General features: G+C 45.2%; 1 protein-coding gene across 2 annotated transcripts in view; it reads right to left on the minus strand.

The window, feature by feature from the left end:
• Positions 1-13,603, minus strand: part of LOC135917192 (FMRFamide receptor-like) — a 982,442-nt gene that overhangs the window by 126,314 nt on the left and 842,525 nt on the right. For both annotated transcript variants that reach the window (XM_070536295.1, XM_070536294.1), the window contains one exon: positions 13,048-13,105. The gene's annotated coding sequence lies outside the window, so the exon portion shown is untranslated. The remainder of the gene's footprint in view (positions 1-13,047; positions 13,106-13,603) is intronic.

Raw genomic sequence — 13,603 nt, forward strand, 5'->3', positions numbered from 1 at the left:
TCTTTGAATAGTTAGCTGATACCTGTGATAAGGCCAACTTCGAGCGGTGAGTGGCACTCGTATGTGCTCGAAGTACGCACTGATCGAGGCAGGGCCCGGTCTCGGGAACACAGCAAACATGTGCCGCCCGTAGGAATTCGCAAACCCGGTGAAACTTGAACAGCCAATAGCAACCAATCGGACCAAGTTGAGTTATTTGCGAAGGGTTCCCAAAACATAGCGAGGGATTTCTTTTGGCAAAACCACTAAAATTATTGTAAATGCATGGCTTTGAAACGAATTCATCTAGTTTTAATGGGATTTAGCTGTGCGCGCCCAGTGTCCTAAAGCTAACTAGTCTTGCTGTGCGATGGTGGAACGCTGCAAAGCTGTGAGGAGCACTGCGTGCAGTTGCTTTTAAATTTCTGCCTAGCCAATAAACTGACAACTAACCACGTTGAATGAGAAAATAGCGTCGTATGCTTGCACCGATAAACTAAAGCGCGCTATAAAAACTATATGTCTTCGAGGCATAGCATGTATTATGATTGACATCAAGCACTGCGAGCTAGTAATCATTCTTGCTACCGTGCCTGAAGTCCAAAGTACATTATCCAGAATATTTTTCCTGCTAAAGGCGTTAGTAAAACTAATGCTAGGGCAGAAAGGTAAACTAACTAAACCAATATAACTTAAGCGTACGGCACTACAATTTATCAGTGCGCCCTGCAATTTGAAACGCAGCAAGATATGTAAAATAAACAAACAGAAAGCAATGGTGTATTTGCCGGGAATAAAGAAGTGGATTCGAGTGAAGTGCTTCCAAGAAACCGGAATAGCATCAGTCATTTTTTCAGAATGCGGAAATTTAGTATCCAAGTTGCTCTCCGATGCGCGTCGTCTGCTTCAGTCTAAAAATGATGACATCGTACATTGCTCTCTTTCCACCGTGATGTCATTTATAATAGTACACAACAAATGCATTTCGACATGTCTTCTTTCTTATTTTCGGGCTTGTGCGCTGTGACATTCCGAGGATATCAAAACTACGAGGCATTGAGCACATGCCATGATTGTCGGCTCTTTTCCGCTTCAAACCTGAACCTGTGTCACCTGTTTCTCGGCGCTGCCACTAGGTGTAATGCGCATTCACTTGGTGTCGCTAATAGCACTGCCCAGTCCATACTGTCGAGTTATTTTCATGACGCCAGTGTTTGATCTACGTAAAACATGCTAGCCGCTCCCGATCTATCTTTACGCCTTAGATATTCTCGCCTTCACCTCCTTCACAAACTTGATCATTACAATCAAATGTTAACTATCGATTGCTTTTCTTGCTTAACATCAATTTCATTATGTACGACTCCATGATTTAACAGTGGTTGTACCATCCTACCGAACTACCTACCGAACTAAGCCGCACAATGACGCTGTCTTCCCTCAAACTAGCTGTGAATGGGAACACCTCCCCACTTGCAGCGGCATTTCTAGGTTCAAGACTTCCATAAAAATGCGTCTTTTTAGCCATCTATTTTTGCAGCGTAGGCAATTATGGGTTCACTTCAATAGCCGTTTAGATTGGCGATGTTGTCCTCCGCAGCCGCCGCCAGTGCCCGTCGAAGCTGCCGCCAGGAATGAGAAAGAAAATCCAGTTCCCGCAGAGAGACGAACCCGGGGCCTCTGCCCGGCAGTCAGCTACTCCGTCACTGCGCCACACCGGCGCTTGCTAGCTGCTGCAGAAATGCGCACTGCACAGGAGTTCTAGCGCACGAGGAGTCACGCAATGTGTCGATACGTCTGCACTATGCATTGAAGTAGTATATTATTGCACCAGGTGTGACGACATACAGCGGCATGAATTCGGACATTGTTGCCGCGTAGTCTCAACAAAGTCGATCCAAATAGGTCACGAAGGTTCGGACGAAAAGCGGTTCAGTACAAATTATCACCAACATCAGCAAGGGTGGTTATGGGAGAAGCAATTGAAGCACGACAATGTTTGGAGGGAAAAAACATTGGGAAAGAAACAAAGCGTCTTTTTTTTTTTAATTCAAGCGAGACACAAATATATTCATTCAACGAAAATAAAATTCCTGGTGAACATTAAATATTCCTGATGAGTTAAGAAGATGCACGTTTATTTAATTGTATTATTACTAATAAATGCATCCTTTTTCAGCGCCCATCGTTGCAGAGGGCGTTGACGCCGCTAACATTCGCAATGCAATGCACCTCTTGAAATGTGCAGAAAGGCGCGCTTGTATAGTTTACCTGTTGAAGTACGCCCGCCCTCACACGTTGTCCTTTTTTGCTTGTCGTAGTTTGTCTGAATTTGGTGACGTGGGTAGCTTCATTGCTTCTTAACTTGTTCAGTCAAAAGTAGTGAGTTAGGACCGCCAGATTGTGTAGTTGTTTTCATGCAACTGGCGCTGGCCGATAGGCTTGGCATCCGACGATAGGATCAGCACTCTACACCTAAAGTTGTAGTCGGCTTCCAACGAAGTATGTATTTCCAACGTATGTATGTATTTCCAAAGTATGTTCCCTGCAGGGTTGCGATTTCGACAACCGTACGGCTGGCCTTTTCCTGCATCGCTTTGCGGGCTGAAAGCTCGAAACGCCCATCAAGACGAATGGCGGGTCATTTGGATATAAAGCTCTAAAGGCAGGCCAACAAAACAAATTTCGCGCCTTTAAAAAAAAATGACCTCACTTCTGTTTTTAACGGATATGGCATCACATTATTTTTTCTTCCACCGGAAGTGTTCCCTCCACATACAAATGGCTGCTAAGCCCCATGAACCGCCCATGAACCGCCATGTTTTGGACGTATGGGCTCATATGGAAGCTTCGCGACCAGGTATATTTACCTTGGTCTCAATATGTCTTTCTTTTCGGTACACCTCATGGCGCCTCCTCAGAAGGTACGAACCGCTGCTGAAGGAGCGAACCGCACAGCCGCGCGCGCGAGTGGAACTTGACAACGTGAGGCTCAGCAGGCCACCGTGCAGAGGGCAGCGCAAGCCGCAGCTCGCCATCGACGCCGGGCGCACAGTTCAGTTCGTTCTCGTGAAAATGAAGCAAAGATATTTCGCCGTGAAGACCCTCGAGTGCGTGGTGCCGAAAACGGAGCTCCTATGGAGCCGCTCCTCCTGCTTACACTGTGACTGTGCTGCGTGTACCCTGCATGCCTGTGACGTTTTTTATTGAAATCAGTGACCTCAAATAATTTTGCATGAAAATAAATGCATAAGTTAATAGCCGCTAAGTTGAATGCCATAAGGTTATGAGCACCAACAAAGTCTTGGCACTGGGAAAAAATATGCGCACGCTCCGTTGTGGCGACACTGACATATTAAAGTGAAAGATTAACGGCCCGTTCACACTGAGGAATCCGGCGTCTACAGGGAATGGAATTCTCCGGACGCCGAAAATCGCGTCGTTCACGTTGCTTGCGCACCGCACCGCCGGAACGAGGTACAGCGCCATCTGCCCCATAAATTGCTAACCTCCAACCAAGCGCGGGATATCCCGGATGTTCGCGCAGCTCGAAATTGCGCAGTTGTCTCCGTTCGCGTCGAGTTCATGTGTTAATTTTGCGCGTCTCCACCATTGCTTGAAAAATGCAATGATGAACCCTGAGCAAGAAGAGGCAGTAGTGCTAGGCCTGTTGGCAAGCACCTTTCTGGCGATGCGTGACGCGCAGAAGCATTCGCCGAAGACACGACGCCACCGGCGTTGGTCGGTTCGTCCTGCTTTGCAAGGGCGCGCTTAGCTTGGTCACGCCACGTTGTCAGGTCGCTTATACCTTGTGCTTCGCGTGGTACTTGTCGAAAAGGACGGGGCGGTTACGTACCAATTCGATGAGCATTTCCGATGTCGCGACGCGTTCGAAGACTGCGATATGACGAGAGCGTTGGGCTTGGCCGCCATCTTTCGAATTGCTGCGACGCACTCCGATTGGTTCGCGGCGAGGCAATCCGGCGGCAACTGCCGCAAAAATCGGTCCGGGAGCGATCGGCGCGGAAGGGGCTGTTCCACTGGACCTCGCCGCCGCCGAACTGGGTTCCGCCGAATTGGGTGCCGCTCCAGACGCCGAATGCCTCAGTGTGAACGCGCCATTACTGGCCGCAAACTTGCGATTTCGCCGGGGCCATGCTCCGAGGAGGCACAGGACGTCAAACCACGTTCCTCGGCACACCGCGTTCCTCCTCGTTACGTTCCCCTCTGCTCGCTTCGCCAGCAGCGTCGCATGCCTGATAACATCCCAGAAGATCTAAAAGGAGAGCTCGCGTGCGCCGCAGCCACAGTTGAGGCAGCGGTATGGACGGCGAAATTTCTGGTAACCAGGAGGAGGCCTGGAATCGACATCGGAAGGAGATGAACAGGAAAGGAATCGCCCAGGAAACAGACGAACATCGCGCCGAGCGACTGGCTAAACGCCGCAAGATAGCTAGACAACCTGACAAACCTGGACTTACAATCAAGATTAACGAAGGCTAACCATGCTATTCCTTAGCTTTCGCTACGTATAATATGGCATAGCCGAGCTAAGCCACTGCCAGTTTTGTAGAACTTCGTGCGGGCATCGTAAACGCCGTGCATTTCTGCAGAAGCATATTCATATGGGCTGGTTGATTCCTGATCTGGGTGGCAACAGCACAAAATAACGGGACGTGGCAAAGACACAGTCAAGAGCGCGTTTCTCACGTTTCATTTCAAGCTTTTCTAGTAGTCATTTCTCTGCCTTCGCAATGTAACGAGGTTTGACTCAAGTGCCTGAATTCAAAAGAAACTATCAGACTTTATTTCCACTACTAATGCGTCTTCGTCCCAAATAGAGTTGGATATTAGATGGCGCCCTCAAATATCTGAAATGAAATATAAATGTTAGTCATAGCCCCGAAACACTCAACAACTGCAAATGCCTCACAAATTTTACTGCAGTAAAGCAACATATACTATGCGCCCCAGCTAAACCAGGCCAAGGTGTTTAAACATATAACAACCAGATACGATGATGGGACCCATGTCATTCGTTAGGAGACACCTTTCACGCACTGGGGAACTTTTCTGTTATCACTGACGAGCTGATTATTAAAAACGGTTTGCTTAACCTATATTTAGTCGCATAAGTGCGTGAACTGCAATTTCAAATTTTGCATCTCATTCGAAAACATAATATTAAGCGATTCTCAGCTTTCTATATCGACCAAGGTATTTTTCTGCGTTTCTAAGTTGGCGCGCAAAACGCTGAAAAATTGGAGGACGCTTAAGCTTCGCCTTCAAGAGTGGAACGCGACAGCGTTCCCATCGATCCGCCAAGGGGTGTAAGACAATGCGCTACGGCGCAGGGATCACTTACGAGGCGCCCCGCATCGGACTTTGCGCCAACCTATCACACGGAGAGCGTCGAGCAGCGCAGCGTTCGGCGCGGCAACGAAACGTGCGCCTGAGCAAACGGAACGAACCAAAGAACTCGGTGTCTCGGAGGGGGAAACGATCTACGCCAGCCAAACGTCGTGATCGGCACGGGCAGAGAGATACATAGATAGTAATCTAAAGAAAGGAACGGTGCTTGATTCTGCAACCCGAGTGGGAGCACGGCGAAGCGTCGTCAGGGGCGAGGGAGTCGGGGGAGAGGGAACCGGACCGCGCACAGCCCCAATGCGCGTATGGCGCGCCACCTATCGGGGCAGCGCCGTACATTGAGAGGAGGGGGTCTTCTGTGTTTGCCGCAAGATGGCTCTGCGTGTGCAGTAAGCGCAGAAGAAATGTAGCGGAAACGTACTTCGCTATCGTGTAAATGCGACTTCTGTAAGTTACAGGCTCATAATTACCGATATACACCGCAGTATAACTTTCTACGGCACGTTTTGAGGGCAACACCGCGTTCACTAGACGCGCGTTTGTACCGCTTTCAAGCATCGAACTCGTGGCTGAGTGGTAGCGTCTCCATCTCACACTCCGGAGACCCTGGTTCGATTCCCACCCAGCCCATTTTGGAAGTTGCTTTTTATATATGAAGTGCCTGCCGTGATTTATCGCTCACGGTCAACGCCGCGGACGCCGACACCGACGCCGACGACATCGGCTTTTCTGCGACACGAGCTCCTTAACGCTATCGCGTTAAAAAGAAGGCAAAGTGCCGGTGAGCCCGCGCGTTGCGTGCCGGCGACCAAAGGGCTATCCCCCTTAACATGGATGGGTTTTAAAGAATTGACTCTACACAACGGCTTACTTGGAGACTGCGATAAAGCTACAAAGCGGCGGGGTAACGGTTGGCTGCTGCTACGAGCAAGAAGCCGTGTCACCCTGTTTGCTACAGCATTGCACAACGGCTTAAGTCGGCGATAAGAAATACGACTGAAGCAATAAAAAAATACAAACGAAAGCCGCTATTCAAACGCATTCAAACGAAAGCAGCTCGTTTCGTATAATCAAGATTCAAGCAAACTGTCTTTGGGAGCAAAATGCTGACAAATTTTGAATTACTCCCATTGTTAGTGCGGTGCAAGGTCACACGAGAAAATTCCTTTATTCTTTCGTGAATGGTTTGTTTACTGTTGATTCTCTTTGCTACTTAAATTGTCATCGATATGGGCCGATCCGTAGTGTCGTCACCAAAGCCAGCTTACACCATGAGGAGCTAGTGTTGATACACGAAACTGTCCCTTCTTCGCCAAACTGATAGAGCAATGAAATTCCTTCATACGATATGAATGCCTTAAACCGATCTGCAACTAATTTAACAAGTTACCTTAGTATATGGTACGCTCATTCCGCCTCTCTTTATACCTGTAGTACTGTTTTGGGGCCAGAAAAAAAAAACATTGTATGTAATATTTTATGATTGTTTTGGGTTCCTGCGTTGTTTACTGCTTTCTTTTGCTTTGTCCATTTCTGTGCAGAGGTTCGTTTGCCTACGTGCTGTATATGTGTCAGGTATATACGCCCCCCTTCCCCCCCCCAAAAAAAAAACATTAGGCAGCATCAACCCCTACTCGCTCACCACCACCACTCCTCACACACATTCCTAAATCGGCTCCAAATCAATCTTGAGACTTACAGCTGTTTGGCGGTCAACATTTTGCTGCCTTTTTCATTCCTTTTGGATGGCGGTAGTTATCGGCATCTCCTGGGGTGTGAAGGCCAGCTTTCACATCGATTCGCTGCCCGCGCGATTAAGTCGAGCTGCGTTCACTTGTCACCATCTATTCAAAGGTCATGCGCATCGCTATTGCTTCGTTACTTAAACCTTCTTTGCTTGTGCTGATACAGAGACCAGGAAAGGGATTCGGTCTGTAGGCTCGTGGAACGAGCTGCGGCCTGAGGAAACGGCAGTTGCGCTTAACTTTTCTATTTGCTTCATTGTTTTGCTTCACCAAGCATTGCTACTGCCATGCAGAAATGTTCAACTGGTTATGTTATACTGCTTGGCGATTTCAATTTTCGCCAAATCAATTGACCATGATTGTCATCATCATGCCAGCACGCAACCGATTTCATTGAATTGACCTTGGACTTAAATCTTTCTCAGGTAATCAATCAACCCACTCGTGACAGTAACCCTTTAGATTTGGCACTAACTACTGCACCTGAAACCGTGTGTCCTGTGTTAATTATGACGGTTACCATGAGCTGCTTCAGCTAAAGCTCCAGGTACCCATGTTATTTACTCGATTTCAATATAAAGAGATTCGGGTTTATAACAAAGCTAACTACATTTCCATCAACATCGAACTTTAGCTTTTCACAGTGACTCATTTTTGCCGTCTTTTTCCCAACGTTCCGTTAACAAAAACTCGATACTTTACAACGACGAATTACTCGCTCATGCAGACAGATATATTCGGTACGTTTAGGCAGCAAGCGACAAGACTAATCAATGGTTCAATAAAAAGCTTTTAACCCGACGTAATTAAAAAGAAACGTCTGTACCGCAATGCTATAAACCGTCAAGCGAGTCCTTAGGCAGCAAGTACAAAACTTTTCTTAGTGAGTACTCTTTTGTCTTAGGCACTTCTAAAGATAAGTACTTCCCTCACGACCTACCTTCTCTCCTGAAGACTAACCCACGAAAATTTTGGCAAACGTTAACACCCGATCACAGTTCCGATATTTCCCTGCTGGAAGACAAACCCCCTCTTTCAGACGGGAAATGTCCATCGCTATGTAATGCATTTTTCTTCTTTTTTTACAAGGGAAGACCATTCCGATTATCCAGTTGGTTCCGGATGGCACCCATAAATATCTCAACTGAAGGCATCGTTAGCCTCATTAACGAACCTAAAACAACACCTGCCTTTGGTATAGACAATAACACTAAGCGATTAAAAAACACAGTATCTATTACAAGTGTCATTCTCTATCATATCTCGAAGCAGCCCTTATCGTTTGGTGTCTTGCCCGTTGACTGGAAGATTTCGAAGGTTGTAGCAATTTTTAAAACTGGAGATAGACATAGGCCTGAAAACTATCGCCCAATATTGCTAACATCTGTGCCATGCATACTACTTGAAGGCATATTCGCCTCGCACATTTACTCGCACCAAGAAAAAAATAACTTATCTTTCAGGAACAGCATGGCTTCAGGAAAGTTCTATCTTGTGAAACACAGTTACTGGAGTTCACCACCGATCTACACAGCAGTATGAACAACAGCCAACAAATAGACGCCATTTTCCTGGACTTCTCAAAGGCATTCGATTGCGTTGCCCATTGCCGGCTCATTTCTAAAACATCTCATCTAGGTATCGACTCACTAATACCTTCTTGGCTTAGAAACTTCTCATCGCTTCGTCGACAATTTACCGTTGGTAACGACTGTCCTTCTATTACTGAGGTCATGTCTGGTGCACCACAGGGAAGTGTCTTGGGGCCTCTACTTTTCCTAGTATTTATTAACGATCTGCCTACAAACATTTTCTCTTGCATACGACTGTTTGCCGACGATTGCGTTGTTTATCTAGCGATTAATTCCATTAACGGCCACACCGTTTTGCAGCATGACCTTCACATTATTACCGACTTATGTAACATACGGAAAATGTCTCCTAACCCTGCAAAATGTAGTAATATATTGTTCTCATGCAAGCGCACTAGCTCCATATTCACATACACTTTAAATAACACGACTCTGTCACGTACCACTACCTAAAGATACCTTGGTGTAAAGCTTACTAGTAACCTTTCTTGGTCTTCACATATTAGTACAATTTGCGCCACTGCATCTAAAACGCTTGGCTTTCCGAGGTGCAACTTGCAAAACTCATCTGCTGACATGCGTAAATTAGCATGCTTGACGTTCGTACGCCGGCAATTAGAATTTGTATCCGCTGTATGCTCACCATACCAAGAATACTTAATAACCATGCTCGAACGCATCCAGAACAGAGCTGCCCGATATATCACTCGGAATTTTGATCTGAACTCCAGTGTAACGCAGATCAAGCTCGATATTTCATTGCAGCCCCTAGACAACTAGTGCAAGGTTGATTTGCTCTGTCTATTTCACAAATATGTTAATTACGAGAAGCCATACATATTACCCCTCGAAACCCCCGCCCGTGCGTCCACAAGATTACTTAATCATTTTAACTTCAAGCGCGTTTTCGGTAAAACTACTGCTTTCAATTCACCTGCTGTACCTCGTGCCACATCCCACTGGAAAAGGTCTTCCCGATGATATCGTCTCGATAACTGATCGTAAAATATTTCGTGAACACCTGTGCGCGCGTTTTACTTAATCTCCTTCCTCTTATTTTGCTGTTATGCTTGAGCATTCTGTGCTTTGTTTTGTTTTTCAGTTCAGCTACTGTACAGTTGTGTTAGACTTATTTTTGTGTTGTTTCCATTGTACTCTACAGCTCATTGTTACATTGTACCCCTTGCTCAATGCTAGACAAGGCATGTAACGTGTTTCCTAAATAAATATAAAAATAAATAAATTATTTCGTCGAGTGACGGCTCGCCACGACGCTGGCAGATACTTGGAATCCCGCGATGTGGGTTACATTGCGTGGAAAATAAAATCATGCGAAGCAGCGTCCGTCATCAATAACAGGCAATAACATTTAAACCGTAAGCAATATGACTGTCACCCATTACCTGGTCTGGTTTTTCCCTAATTGTACACCACTTTTCGTGCAAAATTGGCAACTGTAAGCGAGTCGCAAGGAGTTGAGAAATTAAGCGTTCTACTAAGGGGGAGCGCCGAGGCAACAGCCAAACAGGAAGGAAAAGCAAAAATTAACAAATTTAGCTGTTGTTAGCGAAAATATTTATGGATCAACATCCCTTTATTTTAAAACTATGTACAGAAAGCACCGCCGGAACTAGACAACTATTCCGCGTGTTTCGAATGACGCTTCTACAGTTATCAGTCGAGACGCCTGACGTAGCCATTTGTCTGCTGTGCTTATGTGGGTGTTTTTCTAACCTTCCGCGGTGGGCACCTTACGTCTAGAACCGCAGCGTATTGCGTTCTACGCGGTTGTACGGTACTGGCGGCCACACATCGTTACGCAACTTCCTAACTAACAATACAAGTAGCTTTTGACATTTGGCAGTCGGTTTCGTTCATGCCATTTCAAGCCTATGCAAATAGGTATTGTTTTGCGCTTTGTTACGAAATCTTGTATTACTCAATGTTATGTAATATTCGTCAACTTATTTGAACTCTTTGTGCATGACTGACCGTCATCCTGGTGTTTTGCTGACTGTAACGAGGTTGCAACCTCGTCAAGCTGCTCAAGCTTTTAGTCCCATACTCCTCCTATCCAAAGGAAATAAAGTTGATTGATTGATTGATTGATTGATTGATTGATTGATTGATTGATTGATTGATTCGTGATTCATTTATGAACTTGGTTGAGCAGTAACCGAGGGACCAAAGAAAACTGATTGTTTCGCAAACATATGTTTCTCTATAATTCTTTCTGAGCTAACTCAAAAAACGCTACTAGAAATCTTTATTTTACACTCTCGCTTGTTTACACGTTCTTAGCAGTGTTCCTCCTGCGCTTCTTTGCTGCGCGAGTCAATTTGACGTAGTTCCTTGTTTGCCAAGTAATGGAGAGGCGTATCTCACAGGCGTACCTGTGAGATACACCTTATTTAATTTCTCTTTTGCGGGTTCACGCGTTATTCACATTAATCACATTATTCACATTTCAACTAGTAAAGATACTCCACCTCATTTGCATAGAAAAGTTCTATTGAGTTGCGCCCCCCTCCCCCCCCCCTGACAAAATATCCTGGGTACGTGCCTGATATGTGTAAAACTTTGGTAAAGTGATGGGTATCTTACGTTATTGTATGCGTTGTTCGAAATGCTGATTGTGTATTGTATTGCGCTGACATGTCCAGGACAGTATTACCTATGTTCTGGATGGCATTTTTATGATCATGAAGGTGCCTCTTATAATATAATGACTACTTTAATTCTGACACAGAAATCCACGCTTATGGGCCGTGTATGGTAATCGGTACGAATAAAATGAAATTACTTCTTTCCAACAAAGATATCATCAAAATGCTTGGAAGTAAGCTTCTGTAGCTACGTCAGGTGCAATAAGGTAGCGTCAGATCTGATGATATCAGGATTGTCTTTTACTGTGCTCTTTCAGTGCTCTCCACTGCGAAATGCAGAAATAAGTTACGTTTATTTATTTAGACCTCTTACGCATTTCACTAAACAAATTTTGAGGTTTTGTGTCGCGAAACAGCAATATGATATTGCGGCTCTTTAACATACACCGAATGGCGGGCACACGGGCGCTTTCGCATATCGCCGCCATGAAGGTGCCGGGACATGATCCCGCGCCTTCAGGCTTAGCTGCGCAATGGCTCAGCCACTACACGGCCAATGCGGCTTTCTCGCATTTGTCATGTTGGCGGTACTACAAAATCCACACCGGGAGCGTTTTTATACATTTCCTAAATTTACTACACTTGCCAAAAGGAAAAAAATGTAGTACTTTATAGTTAACATTGACATCGGAACAGTTTTAATGTTTTACAAATACAGGAAAACGCATATAATTATGAAATGAAATAGGCAACGAGTTTAAAATTGGTTTTGCTAACAATATTGCAAACCTTATCAAGCAGCAAAACTTCACGTACTTCATTTGATCATGACATACCACAACTTTGTCAAGAAAACTTTTACCGCGTATCCTAAACTTCATATTGAAAGCGGAAACTTTCAGAGTGAATCGTTAGACTGGGGCTTTCCTTTTGCTGGCCCCAACATATCGCTCATAAATTGAGTCAGAATTTCATAACGATCTAAGTTCCGTTCTTCACCCAAATATATCTGAAGTCGATGGTCAAAAGTAGTGATTTCTCTTAACGTTGATTTATGCTGGCGTGCCCAATAAAGAGATTTACAACGGATAGTACAAAGAAGAAATGTGTCCATTTGGCGTTATGCAAGCAAGCCCATGTTTTTTTTTTTGTGAAGAAATCTAGCTACCGACATCTTTCGGCTCGGACTCGCATGAAGCATAACGCCACTTCCGACATAGCAATAGAACAACGCGGAAGAATGTGCAGTACAGGCACAAGATGTAATGTGAAAGAAAGAAACAGAGGTTGCCTTTATTGTGCTCCTGTAGTATATATACTTGCAGTGTGGCCTGAATTAGCCTAAAGAAATGTTTTTGAGCATAAGGATGAAAAAGTTATTCCTGTCAAGCACTGTTCTATAGTGCTGTCCCATACCAAGGCTTCATTGCTTACTTTCGGCCCGTCATCCGGGTCAATAAGCGTGAAGGTCTGCATTGGCTAATTGGTGTGCTATTCTAACTCCTGCGCATAAAAAAAAGAAACGACGCAAAACAGGAGCGAATAATTGATTCGTTGCCGTTAGGCTTCCACGTTGCTCCAGCTAAAGAAACCGCTTTTGCTCTAGTGTCAAAGAAGCAGTGGCATATCGGCTAGTTTCTTTCGGTTTGCGTTGTCACATGCCTAGTAATTTGCTTCATCGCACCAGAACTTACGCATAACAATTCAAGAATTTGTGTTCAGTAGGACTTCGTTTCACAGCGAGCAGTAACTCACCGTTTAGGTGCCGACTCCGTCCCTCGGGTCAGCATGGCGGTGTCACAAATCGACGAAGCTGCAACGACGAGACAGACCTTGCAAATGCAACACACGGCTGCTGAGCGCACACGGCTTTCCTCAGCCACAAAATGCCATCACGAAAGCGGCCTAATGAACCAAACATGGGACTCCCAGAAGGGCAGTTACACGATAGGAGGCCGCGACGGTAGGCAGCTAAAAATGCAGATAACTTATATGAAGCACAAGACGTGGCGAGCAGGAAGTGCGTCGCTCCAAGCGGCTGCCAGACAATAATGGCCACGTTTCTGTACCGCCTGCCTGCTCAATGCGAAAAAATAAAATAACGGGAATAAAAAAGAACTCTTATCATTATCCTCAAAGAGCTCAGGAAATACGAAGGACAAATGAAAACAGGAAAAATACTGTAGAAAGAAAGGTACTGTGTGACACATGTTGTGGAGACTTATAATAATAATAATAATAATAATAATAATAATAATAATAATAATAATAATAATAATAATATACCACTCAATCATTTTCTTACCCTGCC

The sequence above is a fragment of the Dermacentor albipictus genome, chromosome 3 (assembly GCF_038994185.2).
Source record: "Dermacentor albipictus isolate Rhodes 1998 colony chromosome 3, USDA_Dalb.pri_finalv2, whole genome shotgun sequence".
NCBI classification, from domain to species: domain Eukaryota; kingdom Metazoa; phylum Arthropoda; class Arachnida; order Ixodida; family Ixodidae; genus Dermacentor; species Dermacentor albipictus.